The sequence below is a fragment of the Aphis gossypii genome, chromosome 1 (genome assembly GCF_020184175.1).
Source record: "Aphis gossypii isolate Hap1 chromosome 1, ASM2018417v2, whole genome shotgun sequence".
Taxonomy (NCBI): Eukaryota; Metazoa; Arthropoda; class Insecta; order Hemiptera; family Aphididae; genus Aphis; species Aphis gossypii.
The window spans coordinates 46,443,736-46,457,427 of NC_065530.1; the positions used below are offsets into that span (position 1 = coordinate 46,443,736).

A 13,692-nucleotide genomic window follows, 5' to 3' on the forward strand; every position below is an offset into this window, starting at 1 on the left:
TCTACCTATTATAGATATATGCATTCATTGTATATAACAAATAATTGAATATACACCTATACTAAATAGCGGACTATAAACACAATCATAGCTAATTATACAATATATATATAATATTATAATCATATAATATAATATGACATATGTTAAACACATCATAAAGGTACTTATTTAATTTTAGACTACAATACCTATATAATATATAGGTACCGATGACGCGGAAAATAAATTACACGACGCCTGCAATAATTATATGGTATCTATTTAAATTTCACAATATACCTCCTAATTTATTTCTTAATTGAGATTTAAAGAAATAAATAAATATACAATATAAGTAGGTGTACATTATACATGGGCGTAGACATAGGGGGAATATGGAGGATAGATCCCCCCATGATACCTATAACCAGCTACCTTACCTAACCCCTAAGTGTAAAACCATGTTCTAAGATTCTATGAAAAATACTCATTCTGCACAAAAACTTAATCATATAATTTTTTTTAGCTACCTATATGGGTAAACCGTGTGCGCTTAATCTATATTGTCATTTGTTACTCAAAAATTAATTCGTTTAAGTATAAGACTATAAGATATGGTGCAAACGTATATAATGGTATATATCATACTGTTATGCTTGAGGCAAAGCAGACTTATATCCTAACCTGAACGATGCGCAGTAACCATGCTGCAGGTATATGTATATCGACATATCGTTCATATTGAAACCTATGTATATAATAAATACCATCTATATTATAATAGATTGAAATTTTTTCACGCGTGCTTTTGTCTCTTTGGCTCGGAAGCGCGTGGGAGGGTACCTATATACATATAAGAACAGAACAAAATGGCCGAGACAACTCCTCCTAGTCAACACGCGAGAAAAGCGGTTTTCTAACGCCGCGGCACGACGACGACGACCACTGCTGTTGGCGCGGCACGTATTGTAACGTTGCCGCATATCCGCGATTTGGTTGTAAGATCGCGATGTCGACCGCGTTCGATCGGTCGTCGCGCACGAATTCCTCGCGGGCTATAATATTGTAGATATATACGACTGTATATAGATACGAGTATATATATTATAATATACGCGTGCCCTATGTGAAGGAAAACGCTATCGTCCGAAAAGACCTAAAAAAAAAATTCCCATCATACTCAACGCGCGCGGTACGGTATGTGCATATAATATATAAATATCAGACAACCTGCATAATATAACATGAATCGCATATCTAACCAGCTATAGAGTTCTATTAAGATTATACATTTGCATAATGAACATGTGTTGAAGCTAAATACTTTATGACGAAGTTGAATCCTGCATGCAATATATTAAACTACGTTTTGACAAAACTATATTTTTGATTAACATTTATTAATGAAAGGTAAAAAAAAAAGTAATTATAATTTAAATTATACCGTCAAGTATAAATGTATAAATATATGAATATTTGGATTAGATTTTAGACCCCCTCCCCCAAAATATAACTTTCAAACTTTCAAGTTTTATTAGCTCTATTATAGTATACACGAAACGAGAAGTAATAGCGACTTCATCAATATTCTACAAGTCTATAATCGAGAGAAAGAGGAAATAGCGAAAATTCACCGTTCCTTATGTATACTACTGCAAGGGCTGGTTTAAAAAATTCAAAAATCAGTGTAACCTTCACACCGTCAAGTTTGGCGTATTCTGCAATATCTACAAAAGCAGACTCGCCAACTAAATATATCTATGTCAAGCTTTATACCTTACATTATCCCTATAACCTATACATAATTGATCGCAGCTCCTATATTAGACCTATAGGTATATAAATATAATCAGATTGTGCGGGTAATGAATAATGCGTGTTGGATTAGTCAATTTTAATATTTTTTTGAATAAGTTAAAATTATATTATCAAGCATGATAGTTTTTGTAGAGCAATCACGGTTTTATAGTATATTTAAGTTATTGAGTATTGAAAAAAGTATCTTAATTTAAATTGCATACAAACATGAAATAATCAATAAATAAGTATACTATGTTTAAGAAATAATTACATACGTAATAGTAACATATATATATATACATATATATAATATATAAAGTAAAATCTCCCTTAAGACACTTCTAAATAGCAGACATTTTTTTTGGAACTGGGACATTTTTATCATGAATATAGGTACATAAGTAGCTGTATCCCACTGTGCAATACTTTGTTTATGCGCAACGTAAATAGGATATTCTTTTGGAACATGTAACATCACAGATTGCGTTCCATATAAGTTTGTTTAACATCCCTGTGATCTTATTTCTACCGCAATGATCATGCCTATAATTTTCGTAACTTATTTTGAGATTTTAATTTTTCTATTCCCCCTCCCCCTTGAATAGAGGAGATAATGTCGTTGACCGAAATAAGTGTCCGATATTTAGAAGTTTTACTATATACTACATATACATATATACCTATAGTTATTATACTTATGATTAAAATTTACTTAGGAAATTTTGGTGATTAAAGTTAACTCATAAGCAGTTATTTACACATAGCTATATTAAGAATTATAAATATATGACTTATAATTGTCTTAAAAAGTATATAATATATCATAAAAGACTGTTAAAAGTAATTAACTGCTATTATTACATATTGACTGTGAATATTGTTTAGTGCTGGTAGTAAATGGTAACATGGTAAGCTGGAAAAGATCTTCAAATACTACAGCTGATCATAACTTCAAAAAAACTTAATTATATTACCATTGCATTATATAATTATAGGTATAATAATAATTGGTTTAAAAAAATGTTGCAGGTCATGTTACATTCAGCTGCTATATGCTCAACGGCAACCGTTTTTCAGTCGTTAAAATATAAATGAGGATGATTAATTTCAAAAATGTACTTTCAAATTTCAACTAAACTGAAGTTAAAGTTTCCGTAAACAGTTATAACTCGCGGACATATAATTAGTTCCTTAAATCTCCTTATGTTTTGAAATAACTAACTCTTTTAAACTTTTTACCTTTTTACAACAACTAGACTTGATTACTAGTATTATTTATTTATGATGATAATGTAACTATGTATAAAAATTATGAGTGTTTTCCTAAAACAAAGTAATATTTACAATCTACGTGGTCGGTATACATATTGCAATACATACAAACAGTTGTACGGATATACGATTATACTGTACTATAACTATATATAATACAATATATTGTTGGGTGTATCTCGTTATTTGTTTTAATATTTTGCGTGGTTGCTACAGTCTCCACTGTCACCGTTATGTTCGCAGTCCAAGTCATACAACTGCTGGCATAGGCCATCGAAGTAAAATCGTTGTAAACGTTTTGGCTTGTGCGGCGTGTCAACGGTCGCGGCATGATGGCGGTACCACGCGACGTTTTTAACAGGGCCACACAAAAGCCGTAGGCCCACATGAGTAGGTCCGCATACACCACAGCCTCACTGCTGCCCAAAACCGACAGGCCGTTATTTTTTGCAGGCTACTGTAGGACGTACACTGTAAAACGCCGTGTGCCGCGACGATATTATAATGATATTGCGATAATATAATAAGTTTTATTGGGTAAAAAAAAAAATAGGACTAAAATAATATCTTTACGCATACACCTATAACATTATATATAACCTATAATATTGACAGGGGTCGTTCTGTGGAGCTCAGATTTCGCATTTTTGAGCTCTATGAAGCACAACCTAAAATACTTTAATCTCCAGTATTAATTGTTTTGCTCACAATATAAGTATTGATTGTACAAAAGTAAAGATTTTCTTTACTCTTCGAAGACGATAATGAATTTGACGTTAAATAATATAATATACATTATGGTACCTATAATTTAACAATATTTTATAAAACATTATTAAATAATATTTTTTAATTGTACCGCTATAGTATGTATTAACTAAATAAAAAGTCGGTGTGAATTAATTATATATACCTAATTGATAAATCTAAAAATGGTATTGGGTATACGTCATTGACTTCTTACTATCGTATCATAGAATGCGATTATTATTTAATGACAGATATACCCATGTTACATGTGGTATATATCACAAATTATGCTTTTTAAATAATGAGTTTTACACGATATATTTTATTTAATATCCAGTAGTATACCATATCGAATTGACGACCTTATATTATACTCGTATTATATTCTAGTATAATATAAAATTATACAGTTTGATAGATTTAACAGGTATATAATAGCCGTATAAATATATAATACTGTTTAACAAAATTGAATTGCCCTATAGAAACATATACGCACTTGAACGGCTTTAAAATGTTACATATTTTTGATCTATGGTATTCAAATGTTTATTAGATAAACATCTAATATTTTTTTCCATTTGCATAAAATTGTAACAATAAGTCAGAAGTTATTGCTATGTAAGTGATTTAACTAAAACATACCTTAATTTAGCATATATCTATTGGCTATTAATTATTATGCATATATAATATATACAATAAAAAATACTATTGGTTCATATTTAAAAAAGCTTGTGTACCTCCGATTAAGATCCAAGCAAACGAAGATATACCCAGGACCAATGAAATTTGTCCACATACGTTATTAAATGTTCTTACTGGAAAAACAGAAACCAGCACTATATTTTGAAGAGATTTGTAATACCCTGAAATGTTAAAAAATATCATACAAAACATGTATATTTTTTATATATAATACGTATTGTCAGTTTATAGGCACATGCAAATCGTATTAGGTATATACATATTTTATAGGATAATAGATCATAAATAGAAGTTGAACATAATAATATATATATAATATTTTTTATATACATGGTTTTATATATTATATGCATATTGTATCATAATAATATGTACTTACTTAAATAGAAAATAGTGTTTGCAAAATGAAATATAAATACAATTATGCACAGACAACGAGTATGGTTATCATTAATATATTATAAGTATATATAAGGTAGAGGTAGACTAGGTTTTAAGATAACCAGGAATCGAAAAAAAACCAAATAAACATGACTATATTATAATATTATAAATGTTAAATACGAGATTTTTCGTCATGCTTTATCGTTGTCTAGAGGCGACCGGACGACGACTAAATATTATTATCATATCGGCGGCCAGTCTGTCTGGTGTTTTAACCGCAATCGTCAATCGATAATAAGATAATGATACATTCATTACACATGGTCTATGTGTAATATGAGAGACAGATAATGATTCCGACAATATATACATGAGAGATAATTTATTTTATTTATTAAAACCACGGTTATTTAGTAGAACTAGATAACCGTGAGTTAAACCAAATGATTAGGTTTTTTTATGATTTAATATTTTAACATATTTTAGTATTTTTTTTTTTTTTTCATTAAAATGTTGATAAGTAGATATAAAATAGTTTGATAGAATATTATACGAAATCATAATGCTGTCAGCCTTTATTTAAATTTGTTGGGGAAGAGACGGGGGTCTTATAGATTGTTACAGTTTTAGTCCATATCATATATTATGAGTAGGTAGGTTTATTAATTTATACTAAATAATTGATTACAATTTTTATGAAAAAGAAGATTCGGCTCACATGAAACCTCTCGAATAATAATAATTATTATGATGTTATAAATTACCAAAGAATCCAAATAATCCAAAATATAATAACATTATTGCAAAATTATTGATGGTTACGGCACACGTGATCAACGATAGTCCATTAGCCATTAATGCTAGGCCAACAGAATATAGAGGTACACCTTTAACGACCTTTTGTGCAACAAATGACCCAACCCTCGACCGGTGAATAAACCGCAGCAACCTACGATAAGGGTAATCACTGCTTCTGTTGATGTCTTCTGACCCACTGGACCTACAATAATAATATCATGTTATAAGTATGTTGTATGTTTACAATTATAGATGACTAATTATCGCATTATCAGATTATCTATACGTACAATTTTGGTAAAATGCATATCATTTATATTAAGACGCATATTGTTTTAAATTTCATTAACATTTTAATATTAATTTATATTTAATAAGTATTTCAATTTATAAACAACTTTTATTTTTTGTACATATTTACAGCTTTGTAGGTCATTTATTAATATTTTTTAAATAACTAACTTTCGAGTTCTAGTTAGAAAAGTTGTTTAAATTTAAATTTAAAATAATATAGAACTACTTATGTATAACCAATGGTAATATAGTTATTTTAAATAAAAAAAACTGAATATAATAATATTATTTAGTAAGAAATGATTGGCTTTACTAATATAGATATTATGTGCTATGCAATTTTAATGTACTTTCGCAATCAAGATTATAATTATTATTTATTTAATATTATTTTTACGTTTTATTTTTATACGTTATGTGCGTTTTATTAAAATATTATAATATAGCGAATTTATTTCCAGTTGAGTATATATTTATAATATAAATTATATGCAAAAGTATACCTATCTGTATATTTTAGTTATACATATAAAAGTAAATTTTGCTAAATATATTTTTAATACATTTCGTGCAATATACATATATATTATAATCATAGAAATATTGGGTGATGGTATTCCAAAATTTTACATATAATATTTAAGGTTAGCATTTGAATTTGAAAAATTTTATCCATGAAAACCTTTTATAAAACCATGACACGTATATATTATGTACGATTTTGGAAGACGTATATATATGTATAGCCACTTAGATTAACTATAATGCCATAATATTATATCTGAATAAAATTACAGTTAACTCGAATGTCCTTGTATACAATGTATAAATAGCTAGGCGGTATTATAGTGTTGTTGATATTTCAAGATGATTTGCTGCGGTAGTAATCAAATATTAACATACCTTTAATGGACATGAATAGAACAAAACAAGCAGCGTGAATCAATGCTTCGCTTGTTACCATCAAGATAAATTGTTTGTTTATCCAAATTGGCATGTGGAACATCGCCGTCAAGACTCGACTTGAGGCTATTGGGAATTTACAACTAAGCCATGATGTGCTCTTTTCTTCTTCTATGTCAGCCGTTGCACAAACCCTTGTCATAGCCAACAAGTAGGCACTTGTTGTATTCAATTCGATTTTTCTAAAATATGAATTTAAATACACGCGTATATATAATATAAATCATACGATGTAGGTAAGTTGGCAGGTGTAAGTACAATAATGATTTAAAAACATTTTAATATTTTAGAAAAGGATCAGATGTCGTATTGCAAAAAAATAATATTAGACATATTAAAATATTTTATTGAGTATGTTATAACCTTATTAGCTTGAGTGCAAATAATAAAACGTATTGCCGTCGAAGAGCACGTCGTCTCTCTACATCGGACGACTGCCGATCAGATCGTTTCTAAACACGTTTTTAACATTTCGGATGCCTAATATCCCGCTATTATACGAATCTTCTAAAAAATGTAGGTATATGCTGTTGATGGCGTATTTCGTTGTCTGTAAATAGGAAATTAAGGGAACGTTTGTCAGAAATCATTCCACAAAAATAATCTCAAAAATAATGTTAAAAAATGTTTAAAACATATTATAATAGATAGGTACTACATATATTATTGTATATTATAATATTTAGATGGTGTTTTGATATAGTACCACGCTATATATTATATATTATATCGTATGTGATGACCCGTGTCCGTTTTGTGTATAGACTATAACATATAGATAAATATACAAAAAAAAAATGCTGAACTGTAAAAACATATTTTGCTTTCAGTATTTCTCGGTCGGATATGAATATAAAATATTACCAGTTTCTACGGATATTTTTTTGATAGGATTTTGAATAATCAATACATAGCATCCTATTACATTCTATGTTTTGAATACGTTTGGGTAAATTTAAAATTTTATTATATGTAATGCGTATACTATGCTTCATGGGCGATATTGGACAAAATATGTTGTATTATGCTAATACGGGCTTATATAAAAAAACTGCTAAAAAATGTCTCACTTTCAACTTTCAAGTTCCGATTATGTTCTCAATAGTTGGATGTTGATATTTTTTTCGGAAAATATTTAACGTCCCAGGCCACTGATAAAATGTTTGATAAAGAAGTAATCTTAAATTTTTATTGGTATTGGTGTAGCGACAAACAACCAGAAAACCAGTGTGAAGCACATCAAAACTACATTAACAAGTATTTATTTTATAAACATATAGTACACGTGATATCAAACGGAATGAAACATATAATATTTTGTTTAATTAAACATTAAATAGATATTATATTTTATTATACATATAGTTTATGTGTAGGTACTTACCTAAATAAATATGTAACGCCATTTTCCAGTTAGTATATAATATATAGTAATTGGTATTCGGTTACGGCTGGTATGAGCATCATACCAGTGAAACTTCCCACTTGAAGACATAAGTGCGCCGTGTGAAGATTAACGATAAATAAAGTGGACAACAGAACGAAGAATGACGTTTTGATCATGCCCATTCCAATACCTACGTGTATACAATATTTATTATGTTGCGTGTAATAAAATATTTGTCACGTACAATAGGTACGTTATGTACACACCATTATAATATAATTTATTATACACCCAACATTTTATATTATGCTCTATTTGGTATACCAAAGTAAAATAAAATAATTTTTTTTTTGACTAAACAATAAAAATTTTCTTTTACTCGGTTTATCAAATAATAAAACTAATACATCTTTGATAGACATTTTTAAGTTAAAACATTTACTTACTACTTCTACATTGTAGGAAAACAATTCAAAGAACTTATCAAATTATAAATTATTGTATTTGTATAATTTATTATTCAAGTACCTACGTATAAATTATTATACGTTTATAAACTTGCCGTGTGTTTTCTGCACTTACCTCCAATGATTTCCAAAAATAAATATTCGCGAACAAATAGTTTTTCAGTAAAACATAACAATGTGAGCAAAAATGCTTTTTTATTGCACACTAAATTAGTGGTGCGAATGTACACAGTGTAAATTGTAAGCCTCGATATGTCATTGTTCAGGCTCTACGTTAATCTGCAGTCAGGGAGTTTCTGAGTTATTCAGGTTATATTATAGTCATTCCGCTTGACGTTGCCCGTGAGACTCTCTTATGCGAGCAATATATAATCAAGTAAAACCCCTCAATATGTGTACATAAGTTTATAATTTCTAACCCTTAAGTTTCAAAGTTATATCAATATTTTTTTACTACGGTGGATAAGATACAATAATGTGACATCTCGTGGTTTTTATATGGTCGGTAAAACAATCTTGACTTATTTTATTTATTTATTTTATTTTTATATTATGTTAACTGATTGATACGTGAATATACATATAATATTATTATCGAGTTTGTAGCTTTTGTAAAATTTATTGTGATAAACGACCTTTTTTAATTATTATAGGTATATATTTAAAATATTTTAAGAAGACCTAACCTAACGCTTTTTATATAAACATAGGTAGGTAGTTAGGTACATCGTAGCTTTGGATTTGGTTTACAAGTTATAAAATAATATTATACATATTATAATTTATAATGTACACAGTATTAGGCACGTATACATACTTAATGTTATGTCATAATGTATTATTTAGAAATTTTAGCATATGATTGGCGAGTTTAAACTCAGGGTCTCAATTAACACATCATATGTGAGGTTATCTACATTTTTACATTATGCTTTCACAACATAAAGAACGCAAAAACATATTATCATGCAATTTTCTTTGTTCGAAATTTTACATATTGAACTACAACTACTATTCTATGTAGAATATAATAGAAGTATATAATATACATTATAGTTTTTCACATTTACACTGCCATACATACCTATTAATAATATATAATATATGATTTAAAAAATGTTAGTTTATTATTGCTTGCAGTAATAGATGATAATAATTTAACTGTATAATCGTTTTGCTATATTCAATATTTTTAGTACCTAAACGATTATATTATAATAAGAAATTATTACGGCTAGGCGGTGTTCGAGGGTCCGTTTCCGGGTGGAAAATATGCAGTCATGCCGATGCGGCCGTCGAGAAAAAAGAATGATGAGCAAATGATTAACAAGAATAAAAATCCAAGATGTCAGTGTTGACCAGAAACCCCCTGATGGTGGATACAACACGACGAACGAGAATAATATACTCTTTTGCATTTAAATCATTGTGCAATTGGTGTCATCGTCATTCGTTTGTGGCGTCGGTTCGGCTTCCGAAATCGCAATACTTACTATCGATTTGTTCGTGGAATTATCAAAACTGGTGAATTTCGACTCACAAGGTATATTGTCACATTTCGGTGGGTATGGCTGTTCAGATTCCAGAAATGCCACAAGCTCATCAACAGTGCTTGGACCGGCGAAAAGAGAATCATTTAATGAAGACATGATGGCAGCAATACTATTTAAACTAAAACTGCGTATTACAAATATTGTAGAAAATAACGAAATCTACAAAAAACAAAAATTAAATACAGTAAAAACTTTATGTATTGATTAATGTTTTTTTAATAATGATAAATAAATACCTCTCGAGGCGAAAATAGATAATAGTTTGAAAAAGAGAATGATTATAGTTACCATCACTAAACTTGATTTTTTGTTTTTTCCCTTTTAAATAGGTACAGTAGCCAGATAATTATATAATAATATAATAGTGTTGTTGAAATGGATAATAGCATTTAAAAAAAAAATAATAATAATAAAAGCCCGTGGACACGTCCCCTCGTCTGAATTTTTTATTTCCGGCAATTCACGCGGATGTTTTCGGATAATTATGTTTTAATTTTTTCTTGAAATAAGAAGACGCAAAAATAAAACCACCGCGGGTCATAGGTTCCAGTGTTCCCTTCTTTTATTGTTGTTTTATTATATTGTTATATTATTATTATTTTGTTTTCAACTAAAGCATACTCGGCAAAGTTTAAAAATAATATACAAAATGTCACAATTCACAATGCGATTATGTAAATAACACACAACAATAAAGCATATTAGTATATTTTACACTCTTATACATACAGTGTGAATCATTTAATAGTTATGAACAGTACTTTGTTATCTTTACGAATATAATGTACCTATTTACTTATATATAGGTGCATATTAAACTTTTAAACTACGAAAATAAGTGCACAGAACAAAATACTATTTAAATTTAACGTATAATTTAAATGTTCTAAAAACAAAGTACTCTGCAGGATTATAATAATAACGAGTGTTTATCGTTGAATAAAATATCACTCCGTATGATAATAAATACAGCGACAAATATTGTAAAATCACTAGGTAGGTATATACGGTATGTTGAAATGTGCAACTAAAATATATCTAACACGTCATAATATCATATTTTAATATAAGGTTAGATATAGGTATTATTGGTATTATTGAACTATATTATTCATCTGTGCCTGAAGTTTATACCTTTTAACGCTCTTCCTAAGAACTCACCTGGATATATGACACTTGCAACACAATATAATAATATATGAATAATAACAATCAGCTATATGAGCGGTGCATTGTCTAATCTATATAACATTATACACACGTCGTGTATAATTTATATATCCATCTACATTATGCGTACCAATATTAGGTACATTGTACCTCGAGATTTTAAACAATTTATATATTATTATACGTAAGTATAGTTAGTACAAAATTGTACATCGGTAAAATGTACGACAATATAATATATTATATAGCGTGCGATGTGCGCGTGTGGTTTTCGTCAGGGAAGTGGTATAGAATAGAATTATCATATTATTGTCTTCACTCGTCGTCACTCGTCACCCGTAAATACTTACGGCATCATATCTATATAAAGGTGAAACATAAAACAATGCTTAAAAATATACAATTTAAATAGTAATTATGATAGCGATCGTGAAACGTGTTACCACACTATTATATAAGTATATAATATAAACTATATGTATTTATTGCCGCAGTATAAACTGTATAAGGCTATATTATTATATAGTGTATAATTTATTATTATTATTATAAGTGTATATCTAATAAATAATATTATATGTTATTAAATATTTATAATATATTGGCAGTTAACGATAGACGTGCTAACGATAGTTATTACGTATCAAACTCATCACAGAATTTTTAATTATTAAAATTAAAATAACTTGAATGCGGGTATGATAAATTAATATATATATATATATTTATGCGAACAACGTGAGTATAACGCGCGAAATCGTGTTTAAGCTAAAATGTTAGAAGAAAAAAACGAAACACGCAAAAGAACCATACTATAATAATCATAGCGCATACGACGAGCATGCGTTTTTTAGTTTGTATACGGCGCAACTCTTTAATTTGGTGTAAAGAGCGCGTACTGCAGCAGTATTGAGTATATATATATTATATATATTGCTATCGAAGTCTGAAATCTATGTAGGTATACCCACTACCAGGTATAATATACACACACATATAAAATAATATATATATTATATAATATTTTTTGTTCAAGACTCAGGTGAAGAAATATTTATAAGCACTAGAGTTTAATTAATTTTTTCAGCACACACTTGTAACAGCGATATGCCGTAGTCTGATTAATCTCACACTATACATAATATATATATTATATATATATGCATATAATTATGTTCTTTGGATCTTTCTTACGAGACCGTTGTAAGTATATTATATTATATATATATAGGTATACATGTATTTATACCCTTTGATAGTTTGATATAATCTTTTTGACCATCTTTTTTCACTATACGACACATCCTAAATAGTAAATATCTACTTTTAATACCTATCGTTGCAGCGTTATTATATACCCTACCCTGAGCTTTTTTCCGTCTTGAATATGTATATAACGAGGCGTCTTATCTACAGTTCCCCCTTATTTTATTTACATCTAAAGCCACTCCTATGCGCACGCATAATATGTATACTCCTCACTTGCAAATTAATTTTACATCCTACGACTTTATAATCACATTATAAAAGCGTGTGTCCGCTACAGCGTCTTTCAGATTTCTGAAGCAGACGATGATGTCAGCTGTTCTTTATACATAGTGGCTGTCCCTCGTTTATCACCATCTTCGTCGTTGTCGGTGGTGGCTTTCTGTACATGCAGTGTACAAATATTATATTACACCTATATATATACCTATATATAACGTGGATCCTGGAAAACTTTCTGTTGAATTTTCGAGTCTGAAAGGGTGTTATTACAACCCTTTTAACAGCCGGCCATTTATTGAGCAGTATACGTCTTACACGTGACGGCGGTATACACTATAATACTATGTACTGAAAAGTGATTCAACAAGCATAATCAACCCCTTTTTCTTCAATTATGTAGTTATTTAAAATCTGATATTTTGGATTTTAATATTATACACTTTAAGACCATATTTTAATATTTTTTAGGTTTTTAATACTTCTTAAGAAATCTTGGAGATATACTACAACTTCCACTTATCATATATAAAACTTTTCTTTTATCAAAATTTAAATGAAAAAATTAAGGTGATTATGTTTTTCATAATAATTTTTATTTATAGTTTTTTTTAATATTTTTTTCTACTCCTGTAAAAATCAGTATTTATTTAATTTAATATTAAATTGTTAAGAACTG

The 13,692-nt window shown here is 28.7% G+C and overlaps 1 pseudogene; it reads right to left on the minus strand.

Annotated features, from left to right (window-relative positions):
• Positions 1-4,515: 4,515 nt before the first annotated feature.
• Positions 4,516-10,454, minus strand: LOC126551565 (uncharacterized; annotated as a pseudogene).
• Positions 10,455-13,692: the final 3,238 nt, after the last annotated feature.